Source organism: Canis lupus, chromosome 3 (genome assembly GCF_011100685.1).
Source record: "Canis lupus familiaris isolate Mischka breed German Shepherd chromosome 3, alternate assembly UU_Cfam_GSD_1.0, whole genome shotgun sequence".
NCBI classification, from domain to species: domain Eukaryota; kingdom Metazoa; phylum Chordata; class Mammalia; order Carnivora; family Canidae; genus Canis; species Canis lupus.
Genome location: NC_049224.1, coordinates 72,093,219 through 72,109,069, shown reverse-complemented (window position 1 = coordinate 72,109,069; position 15,851 = coordinate 72,093,219). Strand labels below are relative to the sequence as shown.

General features: G+C 38.5%; 1 protein-coding gene across 10 annotated transcripts in view; it reads right to left on the bottom strand.

The window, feature by feature from the left end:
* The window catches only part of APBB2 (amyloid beta precursor protein binding family B member 2), a 375,275-nt gene that overhangs the window by 297,454 nt on the left and 61,970 nt on the right, over positions 1-15,851 (bottom strand). For all 10 annotated transcript variants that reach the window (XM_038533425.1, XM_038533419.1, XM_038533427.1 and 7 more), the window contains exon 2: positions 8,177-8,331. The gene's annotated coding sequence lies outside the window, so the exon portion shown is untranslated. The remainder of the gene's footprint in view (positions 1-8,176; positions 8,332-15,851) is intronic.

The following is a 15,851-nucleotide window of genomic DNA, read 5'->3' as shown; positions in this document are numbered from 1 at the left end:
TAAAAAATACAGACTAATTTTTTTTCTTTTTTTTTAGGCAGAGGGAGAAGCAAACTCCATGCAGGAAGCCTGATGTGGGACTCAATCCCGGAACTCCGGGATCATGCCCTGAGCCAAAGGCAGACACTCAACCACTGAGCCACGAAGGCATCCCCATACAGACAGTAATTTTAATTGTAATATGAAAAATATTCAGTTTTTAAGAAACATAAAACCGTACTATATTTCCAAAACCCAAAATATTTTAATTCATAGATTTTCCATTTAGCAAAATTGTAGTTTTGTGAGATTTATCATTTTATGTAAAAAAAAAAAAGAGCCAATTCATATTATCATTAATGTAAACTCTTCAAATTCTTGAGATGATGTATCAAACTTGAAGATCCTTCAGTCAGTAGTTATTGGTAATGATTAAGATAGAAGTAATGGAAATTTTAATCTGTTTTATTCGAATGGATAATGGGCACTAGGATGCTTACCATCTTTTTGAAAAACAAAGCATTTTTTTAATTTAAAGTAAAGCATACAATAATCTAGAAAATCCATCTAAATTGGTTTGCATTCTCTTCTACCGTTTCAGATTTCCACATTTATCCCCCCAAAAAATAACCAGAGACTAGTAGTTTTAAGAGAATGACTCAAATAGGAATGGAAAGGAAAAGTAGCAAAGATATGATAGTAAAAATAAATAGAGACATATTGCGACTTAACCCTGTTTCTTGAACAAAACTTCTTCACAGAAAAACTGCATTGCAAACCTAAGTATAATATGGAACAAGCATAAGGACAGGCATAAATAATCAAAGAAATAGAACTGAGTGTTCTGAGATAAACTCTTACATTTATGGTCAATTGATTTTCTACAGAAGTGCTAAGATACAACAAGAGGTAAAAGATAGTCTTTTCAGCCAATAGTTTTGAGATAACTGGATATCAATGGGAGGGGAAAAAAATTAACCTATACCTGAACCTCACACCATACACAAAACTTAACCCTAAAGGGACCAAAGACCTAAGTGAGGACTAAGATCAGAAACAAAGGAAAAAAATCTCAGTGATCTTCAGTTACACAGAGAATATTTAGAAACACCAAAATCATGAACATCAGAAGAAAAAACTGAATAACTGAACTTCATTACAGTTAAAAACTTGTAAAACTCAACACCCCCAAAATTAATAATCTCATTAAAAAATAGGCAGAAGACATGAAAAGACATCTTTCCAAAGAAAACATGCAAATAGCCAACAGACACATAAAAGATGCTTGACATCACTCATCATCAGGGAAATACAAATCAAAACTACAATGAGATATCACCTCACACCAGCCAGAATGGCTAAAATCAACAACACAAGAAACTAAAGGTGCTGGCAAGGATGTGGAAAAAGAGGAACCCTCATGTCTGCTGGTAGGAATGCAAACTGATACAGCCACCATGGAAAAGAGTATGGAGGCTCCTCAAAAAGTTAAAAATAGAACTATCCTATGATCCAGCAATTGCACTACTAGGTATTCACCCAAAGAATGCAAAAATACTAAATCAAAGGAATATGTGTACCCTAATGTCTATAGAACCATTATCTACAATAGCCAAATTATGGAAATAGTCCAAGGGTCCATGAACTGGTGAATGGATAAGGAAGATGTGATATATACAGATGATGGAATAGTCCTCAGCCATAAAAAAGAATGAGCTCTTACCATTTGCAATGACATGGATGGAGCTAGAAGAGTATTATGCTAAGAGAAATAAGTCAGAGAAAGACAAGTACCATGTGAATTCATGAATAGGGGAATTTAAGAAAGAAAACAAATGAGCAAATGGAAAAAAGAGAAAGAGGCAAACTCAGAAACAGACTCTTAACTATAAGAGCAGAGCAATGGTTACCAGAGAGGAAGTGGGTAGAGGAATGGGTTAAATAGGTGACAGAGATTAGAGGTGCACTTGCTGTGATAAGCACTAGGTGTTGTATGGAAGTGTTGAATCACTATATTATATACCTGAAACCAATATCACACTGTATGTTAACTAACTGGAATTTGAATAAAAACTTTAAAAAGCAAAGAAACTTAAAAAAGCTAAAGAAAACTTATGAGCTTCAAGGACAGCATTAGGAAAATGAAAAGAAAAGCCACAGAGTGGGAGAAGAATACATGTACATCATATATTTGATAAGGGGCTTATAGACAAATAACTCAGCATGAAAATACACAAAGAATTTAAATAGGCATTTCCCTAAAGAGGATACAGGAGTAGCTAAGAAGCTCACTGACTGTATAACTAGCTCAATAATAAGGAGATAAATTTCATAATTATCATCTTTTGTTCTTTTCAAAAACTACATAATAGGATGATTTCATTAGTAACTCTAAAGCATGTTACTTTGTGTTTCTTATATCACAGTCAAGTTTTCAAATCACTGTAAAAATTAATGGTAATAAAATCCAGATTGAAGAAGAAATGAAACTATCTCTATTTGCAGATGACATAATCTGGTATGTAGAAAATCTTACGTAAGTCACAGCACAATAAAGAACTACCAACACTAATAAACTAGTCCGAGGTTTAAGGAAATGAGATCAATATATAAAAAATCAATTGTATTTCTATATACTGGCAATGAATACTCTGAAAATGAAATTTTAAAAATGATTCCATCTATAAAGGTATCAAAGGAAAAAATACTTAGGAATAAGTTTAATAGCAAAGTACAAGATCTATCCCTAAAAACAACAAAATACTGTTGAAGAAATTTTAAAAGATGTAGGTGCATCTGGGTAACTCAGTCGGTGGAGCATCTGACTCTTGGTTTCAGCTCAGGTCATGATCTTGAGGTCATGGGATAGGGCCCACATCAGGCTCCCTGCTCAGTGAAGAATCTGCTTAGGATTCTCTACCTCTCCTTCTGCGTCTCTTCTTACTCTATCTCTCTTTCAAATAAATAAATCTTTTTAAAAAAGAATCTAAATCAAAGAAAACATATCTCATGGTAATGAATTAGAACTCTTTTTTTTTCCAGTGTTTTTGGTTTGTTTGTTTGTTTGTTTGTTTGTTTGTTTTTCTGAAGAGAGAGAGCTCATACGCACACAGTCTGGGGTGGCGCAGAAAGATAATCTTAAGTAGGTTCCATGCAAGGAGCTGGACATGGGCCTCAACCTCACAACCCTGAAATTGTGACCTGATCCAACATCAATAGTTAGATGCTTAACTGACTGAGCCACCCAGGTGCCCTGGATCAGAACTCTTAATATTCGAAAGATAGCAATACTCCTCAAATTGGTCTAGAGATTCAACACAATCCCCATCAAAAGGCTCGTTCAATATTCAAAAATCAATTAATATAACTCATCATATCAATAAGCTAAAGAAGAAAAAATCATATGATCATATCAATAGATGTAGAAAAAGCATCTGATAAAAATCCGATACCCATTCATGATAAAAATTCTCAGCAATCTAGGATTAGAGGGGGAGATTTCCTCAACTTGATAAAGAACATCTACAAAAAATCTATAGCCAAATATTATATTTAAATGGTAAGAAACTAGATGCTTTCCCATGAAGAGCAAAAATACGGCAAGATACTTTCCATCACTCCTATTCAACATCATAGAGATAAGACAAGAAAATAAAAGGTAGACAGATTGAGAAGGACAAATAAAACTGTCTTTGTGTTTACAGATGACATGACTATCTATGCAGACAATCCCAAAGAACCAATAAAAACACTCCTGGATCTAATCAGCAATTATAACAAGTTTTCAGAATGCAAAGTCAATATACAAAGTCACTCGCTTTCTTACACACCAGCAATAAACAATTGGTATTTGAAATAAAAAACAATACTATTTATTCTAGCATCAAAATAAATGAAATGCTTAGATATAAATCTAAAAAAATATGTACAAGATCCATATAAGAAAAACTATAAAACTCTGATGAAAGAAATCAAAGAAGTTCTAAATAAATGGAGTTATTCCACATACAATGGTAGGAAGAAGACTCAATATTGTCAAGATGTCAATTCTCAACTTGACCTATAGATTCAACACAGTCTCAATCAAAATCCTGGCAAGTTATTTTGTTTTATTGATAAACTGATTCTAAAGTTTACAAGGAGAAGCAAAAAGTCCAGAATAGCCAATACAATATTGAGGGAGAAGAACAAAGTCAGAAGACTAACACTATCTGAATTAAAGATTTATTATAAGCTATAGTAATCAAGATAGTGGTACTGGTGAAAGAATAAATGAATAGATCAAAACACAAGTACAGTTAACTGATCCTTGACAAGGAAGCCAACATCATTCAATAAAGAAAAGATATTCTTTTCAACAAATTGTGCTAGAATAACTATAATTTCACATACAAACTAGGAATCTAGACAAAGATCTTACCAGTTTTCATAAAAATTAACTCAAAATACCTATAGATCATAGACCTAAATGTAAAACATAAATTTATAAAACTCTAGAAAATAAAGAGAAAACCTGGATGACCTCGAGTTGGCAGTGACTTTTAAACATGATAGCAAGAATTCATGAAAGAATTAATAATGATAAGTTGGACTTTATTAAAACTAAAAACTTCAGCTATGAGAAAGACACTGTCAATAGAATGAAGAAAAAAAAAAAAAACAAGCCACAGAACCAGGAGAAAATATCCACAAAAGACTTACCCAATAAGGGCCTGGTATCCAAAACATACAAAGAACACTTAGAATTCAACAATAAGAAAATGAACCATCTGACTTACAAATGCACAAAAGACCTGAACAGATACCTCACCAAAGAAGATATACAGATGGCAAACAAGCATATGTAAAGAGGCTCAAAATCATACATCATTAGAGAACTGCAAATAGAAGTAACAATGAAATGCCACATACATCTTTTAAAATGGTTAAAATCCATAACACTAACAAAACTAAATGCTGGCAAAGATGTGGAGAAACAAAGTCTCATTCATTGCTGCTGGGAATGCAAAATGGTACAGGGACTATGGAAGAGTTTTGCAGTTTCTTACAAAACTAAACATACTTTTTACCACTCAATCTAGCAAATACGCTCCTTGGTATTTACTCAAAGAAACTGAAAATTTATGTCCACACAAAAACCTGCACATGAATGTTCATAGCAGCTTTATTCACAATTACCAAACCTTAGGAAAACCCAAGATATCTTTCAATAGGTAAATGGATAAATGAACCATGACAACAGAATATTATTCAACACTAAAAAGAAATAAGCTATCAAGCAACAGAAAAACATGGAGGAATCTTAAATGCGTATTTCTAAGTGAAAGAAGCCAATCTAAAAAGACTATATATGTATATATGTATCTCTAAAAAAATATGACATTTTGGAAAAAGTAAGACAATGGAGATTGGAAAAAGATCAGTAGTTGTCAGGAATTCAGAAGGATGGGAGGAAGGATGAATAGTTAGAACACGGGATTTTTAGGGCACTGAAACTATTCTGTGTGACTCTATAATGGTACATACATATCATTGTATATTTGTCAAAGCCCATATAATGTACAACACAAAGAGTAAACCCTAATGTAGACTATGGGCTTTAGTTAATAATATTGTATCATTATGGCTCAACAGTTTAACAAATGTACCAAACTAATGCAAGATTTTAATAGGGGGGCAGGCCTGGTGGCGCAGCAGTTTAGTGCCGCCTGCAGCCCAGGGTGTGATCCTGGAGACCCAGGATCGAGTCCCACGTGGGGCTCCCTGCATGGAGCCTGCTTCTCCCTCTGCCTGTGTCTCTGCCTCTCTCTGTCTCATTCTCTCTCTCTCTCTCTCTGTCACTCATGAATAAATAAATAAAATCTTTAAAAAAAAAAAAAGATGTTAATAGGGAAAACTCTGAGTGGTAGTGGGGATACGTGGGAACTCTCGATACTTTCTGCTCAATTTTTCTGTAACCTAAAATTGACCCCCCAAAATAAAATCTGTTAATTTAAAAAAGTAAACAGGGGTGCTTGTTGGTTAAGGATCTGACTCTTAATTTCGGCTCAGGTCATAATCTTACGGTCCTGAGATCAAGCCCTGGGTCAGACTCCACACTGGACGTGGAGTAAGTCTGCTTAAGATTCTCTCATTCTCTCTCTCCCTCTCTCTCTCTCTCTCTCTCTCTCTCTCTCTCTGGTCCTCCCTTGCTCACCCCTAACCCCAAGCACACACTCTCTCTCTAAAAAAAAAAATAGTAATAAAAATTAAAAAGCAAACGGTTTCAATTACAAAAAATAAAATAATAATAAAGTCTAACAATAAGAATAAGAAATAAATCTTTAAAATTCATGATGTGCTTGGAATTCTGCTTGAAGAGAAAGCCAACTGAGGTTTTAGTGAGAAGAGCAGCTGTTACTCTGTGGTGTTAAAATAAACTCTGGACAGCTTTATGATAACCTCTCATTTGGCTGCTCCCAAAACAATTGTGTTTACAGTAAACACCAGGATTCTACTACCAGTGAAGCTCTGAAATTATCTTCCTTATCTACTATTACTTTAACTATAAGCTCTGGAAAGCCTCTCTTTCAGACTCAAAAAGCAAGTAATTGAATTAAATGTATTTTTTTAAATGTTCCTGAAGACTAAATTCTACTTCTCCTTTGTTAAAATAACAGCTCTCTGCCAGTTTCTCCAACACCCAGCAGAATTCATAATTGCATCTCTACTCCCACAGAACTTAGCTTTTACCTCTACTGATACATTCTTCACATTGTGTGTCAGAATACCGATCTGGCCCATCCCCTACACAGTGAGCCCCTGAAGACAGGGAGGGCCCATCACCTCACCCTAAGACCTCATATCTAGAAGGCATTCCCAGTCAGGACTTTTGTGGATCGAAGTGATGGATTACGTTTTTCAAAAAAGTACCAAACCTGCCAGGAAAGTGAAACTAGAGTTGCTGACTTGAAATGATGCTGCATCTGGGGTCCTGAGTTTTGTGTGGGGTGCACTTCCTGTATCTCTCTACTCTGATCTACTCCACGCTAACAACTTTAGTCTCAGAAAAGGCTTTCCTTAAGTGGTGGCAAAGAAGGAAACAAGCAGCTCCAGCTTAACAAACCCATGAAAAGGGAAAACCTCTTTGCAACAGGGTCAGTGAAAATCCCAGGTCCTCCATGAGTCAATTCTTGTGACCCCGAGTAGCCAAGCTCATGTCACATGCCCATAACAGAGGCAGTGAGGTCACCGCCTCCGACCATACAGGCTGACAACAAAGGAAGGGTGACTGACTGCCCAAGGAAAATCTGGGTGATTTACTGAAAGGAGGAAGGGCACACTGGATGGGAGAAGTCAAACAGACGTTCACTACTTTACAGGTTCTCAAGACTGCTGACTTGCTCCTGCCCAGCGACTATTTATTACCTGTTTATTATGTATACTGCTGAGTTACCCCTGAATATCCAACAGGAATTGTTTGTAGTCCCTCTACCTGTGTACCTGTGTGTACAGTACCCGTTCACAAAGTGAATTAGCCCCGCCTTACTGCACCATGTGAGGCTGTTTTGTTTCATGCTCCTGGTCCATGGTTAGGCTATTTTGCATTTATCTAGGTTCCTATTATTTTCAGGACGCCTCTTTTCTTCTGTGCTATGGAGTATCTTCATGCCAAATGTACACTCTGCCAAAAATGAACATGTTGCTAGCTTTTGTCTGAGGGGAGATAAGAGTAAGTAAAATCTTGCCAGGCAATCCAGGGACGGAAGGGCCCCAACAGAAATGGCAGGTCTCCACCTCCACGATCCCCCCTTCCCAGTGTGAACACAAACGAGGGCGAGTCTGAAAGCACCAGTGCAAGCCCATGCTTTCTCAAGGACAGGGTTTCTCCCCAAAAGCCCGCCAAGACCACTGCGGTTGTTATGGGTGGCCTCTGCTGTGGCCTCTTACATACGTTGTGCTGAGGACTTTCTCTTCTCTGAAAGGGGAGTGGAATAGATGAGCAAGAGGATGGGGAGAGGAGACGCAGAAGGAAGACAACAATTGACTGCACACGGCAGTATGTCAGGATCTATCCGCCATCTCTGCAATGCTAGGAATCTCTCAAATAACTGGGGAGGACGATTTGGGGCTGTTTCAGAAACACTTTATGGAATAAACAAAAGAGCTTTTCCCTAGCGGGGCCCACTCTGCTTCATCCAGCCTCTCTGATACTAACCTGATTTTACTTAGTTAGCGTCTGTCTCCGGCTTTCACAGGAGCTTTCTTTTATGGATTTTCCATCCAGCAAATGTTTCTGTTCCACGGCTGGGCAGATCCGACCACAGCATGCTTGGCTACAGACCACAGCAGCTCACCCACAGCAGCTCCGACCTGCAGGGGAAAAGCCAGGAAAAGCCAGAGCCATTGGAGGGATTCGTATTCACAAACTCACTCTCTCTCTCTCTCTCTCTCTTCTCCCCCCCCCCCCCCCAAGAGTCTATGTTCAGCAGGATAACACCAAATGTTTTCCAACTTTTTAAAGTCATTAATGAACAGAGACAACAGCCATAAGGTGTCCAAAAGACAAGTTTGGGTTATCCTAAAGGAGGACTGGGGTATTATTCATTATTGAAAAGCTTTGGCCAAACGATTATACTGTTTGTGGAAAATGCAAAAGCCAGATGTTTTAATTAGCCACAGAAAACACAAGCTACAACTAAAATTTCATGAACACAGTGATCTGCCCTGTGGAAAACCACAGGAATGTTCTGGCAAGGCCCAGTCTGAATTCTTGGGACACAGAGGGCTAGAATCATTCCCCTTAGGAACTCGAACAGAAAATTAACTTGCTCAATATGTTTTAAAAGTAAAATGAAACCCAGATTTAATCTCAATCAAATACAAAAACATTTCAGGACTTCAAAGGGCACCACCAAAAGACACATAAGGAGAAGGTCATAAAGAATTCCGATGTGGCTCAGGCTTTAGAATGCATTTTCAATGCATTAACAGAAAAGTTATATAGGCTAAATAATCCAAAGGAAAAACTAATCATCTTTCATTTCCTAATAGAGAAAAATGATATATGAAACCAATATTCAACAAGTGAATCATAAATATTATCAAATGCATAATATATTTGGGCAAAAGGAATCTCTTAACTATCCTTCTTCATGCCAAACCTGTGGCCTGGCCCACGCCAGCTACCACACTTCAGCTTGAGGAATCAAGGCATCCAAAAGAATAGTGTTAAAATAGCTTATATACTCACTGATATTACAGCTCACAATTTTGGTACAGAAAACTAAAGTTAGGAAACCTTAGAAAAGCAATTAGTGAACAACTAGGGACTAATAAATTAAGAAGTCTTCATTTCTTAATTAATGTATTAGTTATGACAGCATCTATATATGCTAAGTATCAAAAGCCTGCTCAAGAGGGAAGAGGACAAATGTTATTTTCAGATACTAGGTCTACAATTCTATTTCTGTAAGGCAAAACAGACCCTGTCACAAGTGTGCCAAGCATAATATTACATTAATCTCTACCTTCATTTGAAAGCTCAGTCCTGAAAATCATCTCAAAAGGAACACAGGAAAGTTATAGATGTATGGTATAATCCCAATTTTGTTCTAAAAACTGAGTGTGTATAATTTAAAGACACCAAAGTATGAAAAAAGAGCTATTTCTGGGTCATGGAATTAGAAGCTATTTGTCTTTCCTTCTTGGTGTTTTCCAAATTTCTCACAACTAATATGGATTACTTGTAGAACTAGAATATTTTTAAATAAGATTTTTATTAAACAGTATGGAAATAGAAATCTGCAATTGGATGTCTATCTTATATTACCTTGATCGGTGAGTTTGCTCTTATCTGAACATTAAGAGTTAGTAAATTAAGAAATCCTCATTTATCTGAACTCAATAATTCTTAATTTAGAAGTTCAAAACCCAAGTGTCCTATAACATTTTCAGGGCTGAATAACACTACTTTTCTTAGAAACAAGAAATTTGTGTTAGTTTTCTGCAAACTTGCCATGAAGAGACAAGAAGACCATAGTTATTTCCCTCCTTTAATTAATACATCCAAACCTATCACTGGCCATGCCATATAAATTTTGCTTAGTTAAAAAGAGCACCTACTGTGCATTCCTTATGGTCTCACAGGAGCTCAGCCCTCGTGAACACTTGACACACTCCATTTTTGATACTCTTAGCATCCCAGAAAACACAAAACACGGTGGTGGGAGTCTTAACACTGGATGACTTGGCAATCATTCACCCCAAGAACCCCAAAACTCCCTCAGGTTACAAATGAAGACATTGATGCCCAGAGACTTCAAATGTCCTTCCTGAGGCCACATGGCAGGGATGAGAAGATCAGGGATAAAAGTCCAGATCACCTGCCTCCACTCCGACCCAGCACTCTTTCTACCACTACGATATCTTAGCACGCACTCTTCAGAATACAAGTTTGTATCTCACACACACACACACACACACACACACACACACACACACACAGTAAGTTCGTACCAGCAAAGCCAGAAGAACAAGACAGACATTTGTTCCACCAAAAATGAAATGCATGCAGGAAAAAACCTCAAAGACTCAACTGCAGGCTAAAAAAGATGTGGTGGCTGTGCACAGAACATGTTCAACCAGAGAAACAATGGTCGCAGTGTGCTCGGGCAGCAGGTGTCCTGACCAGAAACTGCCTATCACACCGAAAGCTTTCTGGTCCTAGTATTTGCCCTGTCGACAACAGCACATACCCACTGCTCAAAGCAGGACAAAAGATTGTCAACAAGATAATACTATACTCACCCTGAGCCACCCATAAGAGGTAAGAAGGATGCAGGCTCACCCCACTAGTTCAAAACCAGTGATTTAGGGCATCAGGTCCCAGCCTCCTCCTAACAAAATGACCCAAAACTTAGGGGAGAGACATCAGTGGTTTCAAAAATTAACAGCAATCGCTGAGAAATCACATAAAATGAAATAATCCTAATACTTCCTAGCTTATATCTGATACAAACCACAGAGAACAAGCAAGGTTCTTCTCTTTTCTTCCAAGTTATTTAATTTGAAATACTGCTCACCTCCACTTCTTTCTTAGAATCCACCTACAGTATCCCCGCCACACCAATCAGAAACCTAAGATTCGCACAAAATGTGAATAGTCTGAAAAGCAAGGGGAGAGAAGAGGACAGATGGCAATGACAAACTCAGAAACGCTCCCTGAAAAGCCTTTATTGAGCGCACTGCTCGTCAGCCTGTCCTACTGTGCAGCAGGACTACAAAGGCATGGGCTGTGAAGCTGCTAATAAAAAAAGCCGCATCGAGGGATGATGTGATCTCGCTTTGTAAGAGCCAGAACAAACACAATAGCTTGTCCCGCCTCATTTGAGAAGCCAGGCACCCAGGGAAAAAAGAAAATGCATTTTTTTTCCCACCCAAAACCGCTCCTCAAGTCCCTACCATATATTTCCACGGCTGGATCCGGGAGGAAACACAATACTGGCAGTTTATTTATTCCCCTCGATGCCTCTGTTCTAATACTAAAGGTCAATGTCCACAGCAGGCAAAGGGAATTAGATTCTTGTTGCCATTTCACAATGAAATCAAAGCTTTGTGGTATTGTTCAAGTAACTCTGTAAAGTTATTTGTAAGGTAATGAGGCGAAGTTCAAATTTAGTGGTCTGGGAGAGCCAACTCTGACCCACTAATCAAATTGGATAAAATCTTGCTGGAGCCAACAAACTATCTTTCTCAACAGAGACAAAACACAAAATTAGAATTAGATCAGATTCATAGATTTCCAAATCCTTTCTTGGAACCTCGGCTGTGTGTTGTTTGGTCTTTAGCTTCAGTGAATGCCTTTGGCAAAATGTGAAACCAGATGTTTGCCACCATTTGAGAATCTTAAATGTTTGGCCAGCATTTTATTTTTTCTATTCTAATATCACAGGGGAGGGTTCTCCTCCTTGAGTCCGAGTCCAGCAATACTAGCCAAGCCAATTCAACACTTCAGAAATTTCTATCTCAAAATGACTGGGAGGACCAGGCAAAAATATATTGGAGAACATTCCTCTCACCACTTTGGAAATTTGATTTTAAGGATTTATTTATTGATTTGAGGGGGACGTGGGGAGCAGGGGGAGAGAGACAAGCAGACTCTGCTGAGCTCTGAGCCCGATGCAGGACTGGATCCCATGACTGAAATCACGACCTGAGCTGAAATCAAGAGTCGGATGCTTACCTGACTAAGCCAGCACCCAGGCACCCTTGGAAATTTGATTTTAAAAACTTAGATTCACAGTATTAATAAATTTATATCTTAAAATGTTTGGGAGAAAAGAATATAGCATTAAAATTGTTTTTTTATTTTTTTCAAAAAGAATGTATCAATAGGCACCCATCAAAGATTATACCTGATGGGGAAGACATTAGGGAATTTGGAAGAGGTTTCATATGGTAACTTCCTCTGTTATGCTCTCAAGAGGGTTTCAACTGGGGGAATTTGTGCTTATTAATGTTTTAAAAGCTGTTCTGGAAAGAAAAAGGGGTGAAAAAATGGGCATATTTATAACCTGTAGTCCTAGCTCTGCTACTTAAGACTTAAAGGCTTTCTGGGATAACTAATTTATTCTCTTTAACCTTTGTTCCACCTTGGAAGACTGAGGTGATATGATCAGCCACCTTCATGGGAATGCCAACTGATAAAACCAAATATGAAAGCATCAGAGAAATTTTAACACTATGTGTCCACCCAACAAATATTCACTAAGAAACTTCAAAGCTGCAGGATAAGGTACTGAGGACACGACCGTGGACAAGACACCCAGTCCCTTCCTGTGAAGATTCAGGTTAAGGAATGCAGTGTGATTTATATGAGGCCCAGGGAACACTGGGAGCATGTGGGTATAGCCTCTAATCCGAATACCAGACAAATCTTGGGTATTATTACCTTTATGAGTTTTTTGTTGTTGTTATGTTTGTTTATTTATTTATGAGAAAAAGAGAGAGCAGAGGGAGGAGCAGAGAAGAAGGGAAGGACAAGCAAACTCTGCACTGAGCTTGGAACCCAAATGCAGGCTTGATCTCAGGAACCTGAGATCATGACCTGAGCCAAAATCAAGAGTTGGACACTCAACTTACTTGACCACCAGGTGCCCCATCTTTACCGAGTTCTTGAGGAAGTTCCACAGCAAAAAGTGGTCGATGTGGATTTTCGTTTGGGTGGTCTGATTGTTCTTCATTTATGTATTTTTCTTGAGCACTCACTATGTGCCAGGCACTATCTAAGTGCTGGGGATTTCGCACTGACCATAATTTCCACCCTGATAAAGTTGACATTTCAGGCATTCCTCATTCACATGAAATGTAAAATATATTAACTAAATAGGGTAAGCAGCAAGACTGGTTGCAGTACAGTGATTCTTTTAACCAAAATACCTACACACTAAAGTTAAAAGGAATATTCTAATTCATCTAGATACAATAAACACTTCCCTTATTTTAATCTCCAGACCACATTTTACAATGTAACAAATAACTACCATTATATGAACTCTAAGGTTTGAGGGACTACAATTTGTGTGTGTTAGCATGCAGTAGGGCACTCTCCCCACACTGTCCCAGGCCTCCCTGCCCCCAGCCAGGAAAAAGAACACATGCTGGAACCCATCCAATAACAACCCTGGTTTTAACAAGGGGAATATCAGTTATTTTAGAAGCATTTCCTGGAGCAGTCATTTTTTAAAGAATAAAAAAAAGTTGAATTATTTATTTTAGAAACTAAACTGAAGTTCAATTTTAACATGCCAAATGTCTGCCTTAGCAAAGTTTCTTTTTTAAATCTGTTTCACTACAAAAATAAATAAAAAGGGCCTGAGAACTAGGCTGTCCAGGACACTATCAACCCAACTGTCTGAAAATTCAGTATGGGATAGAGGAGAAGAGAATGAGGAAAGAGGGAAAAAGAGAAAAGAAGGTAGGAAGTAAAGATCCACATAATGACCAATAACTTGAGAGCTCACACGCTTAACACGAAGAGTCAGTGTTCAAAATATGGCATAGCAAGGAAGAAAGTATTTTATTTGGATAAAAATGACCAAAATAAAAATGACCAAAAGGAAACCCAACTCCAGAGGAAGGCTTCCTAAACCTGAAGTCTGTACAAAAAATACGAAGTCCAAAGCCCAAGGACTCTGACATACATACCAGGGCTGGGGTGGTATCCAGGAAATTTTAATTTTTTTTTTTAAACTATCCCTGCATGATGCTTGATCCACAGCCATGACTGGGAATCACTGGTTTTACTCTATTTCCTTATATAAAAAAGTATTAGAATACTTATTTTTGTAAGATTTTATTTATTTGAGAGAGATAGAGCATGTGCACATGTACGCGTAGTGGGGACGGGCAGAGGGAGAGAATCTCCAGCAGACTCCATGCTGAGCACAGAGCCCAACCTCGGGGCTCGATCCCAGGACCCAGAGATCAGGAGCTGAGCTGAAACCAAAAGTCAGACGCTGAACCCAGTGTGCCACCCAGGCGCCCCAGAATACCTTTATCATCATAACGGGTAACTGTTTTTGCTAAGGGCTTTCCATTACTCTTTACATCCATCCTGAAGGAGGAACTCTTACTCTGCCTATTTTTAAATAGTGAAACTTGAGGCATAACGGGGACAAGTAACAGGACTGATGTTACTACCTAGCTTTTAAATCAAAGACCTGGGATTTTCCACCCAAGTCTGCCCTATATTTTCCTAGCATCTGGTGAATGTCAGCAAGCTGTCTCTTTCTGCTCTATCGGCTAAGGATGTCCTATGACTACCTAATCTATAATATGACATAGGCATTACAGTTTTTCCTACAGAGCTTAAAACCCAAAATTCAGTACTAAACTCTGTGCTGAAAAGAATGTTCTGAAAATCATGCATAAAGTATGGTCTATTTAGAGCACTGGGAGCTATCTGGCCAGGTCTGCAGAGCTATTTTTAATTACCTTCCAACTGAAGATTAGTAAAAGGTGTGCTTCTGATCTTAGGGAATGTAGGCTCCTTCCTCAACATGAGACTTTACCTAGAATGAACGAAGCTGGACACAGTGAAGTCCAGCTCATTAGGAATTACTTTACTGCCAAGGGCTTCACACCTTTTCACAGCTTCAGGCTTCTCTCTGTGTTACACCATCTGCCCAGACTCCCCTGCCCAACCGCTCAGATGTGCCAAGTATTCATCCTCAAGCCCAGCCCAGATACTACCACTTTCTTAAAGTCTTCTCAGATGCCCTGGCAGAAATAATGGCTGCTGTCTTTGTGATTGCCAATGCTCCCCCTACCACACAGAGCAGGCTGACGCTTCAGGAATACATAGGCCTTGCCTGGTCAGGGTCTAGGCAACATCTTACCTCTGCACCCTTTAGTCCCGGGTGGTCCAGAGCCTGCCCTGGTTCTTCCCCACCTCTCTCAAGGCTCCTTCTTAGGCTCCTCCTTACACTCCTCTCTGAATACCAACATGTTCATAAAGCCTTCATCCTGACTCCCGTCATGCTTCACCCAAATCTTTTGGTGACTTCAACCACATTGCCAGCCCAGCTACAGGGTATTATGATTCCCATATACCCATTCAGTACATCACCCATTCATTCATCAAAAATTCATCAAGACATATGCTATGCCAAGTACACACCAAACTTTGTCTCCAGGCCAGACTACTCCTTTCACTACTCTATGTCCAACCTACTTGGATCACCACTCCTGGATGCCCACACCATTACTACTCTAACCCCAAATGGCAACCATCCTAAGAGGCCCATGTCTTCACATGTTCACACAGATAATACTGAGAAGTGTCTTTTAAAAACGGCACTTTAAAAAATTTTGGCAGTAGGGGTGTCTGG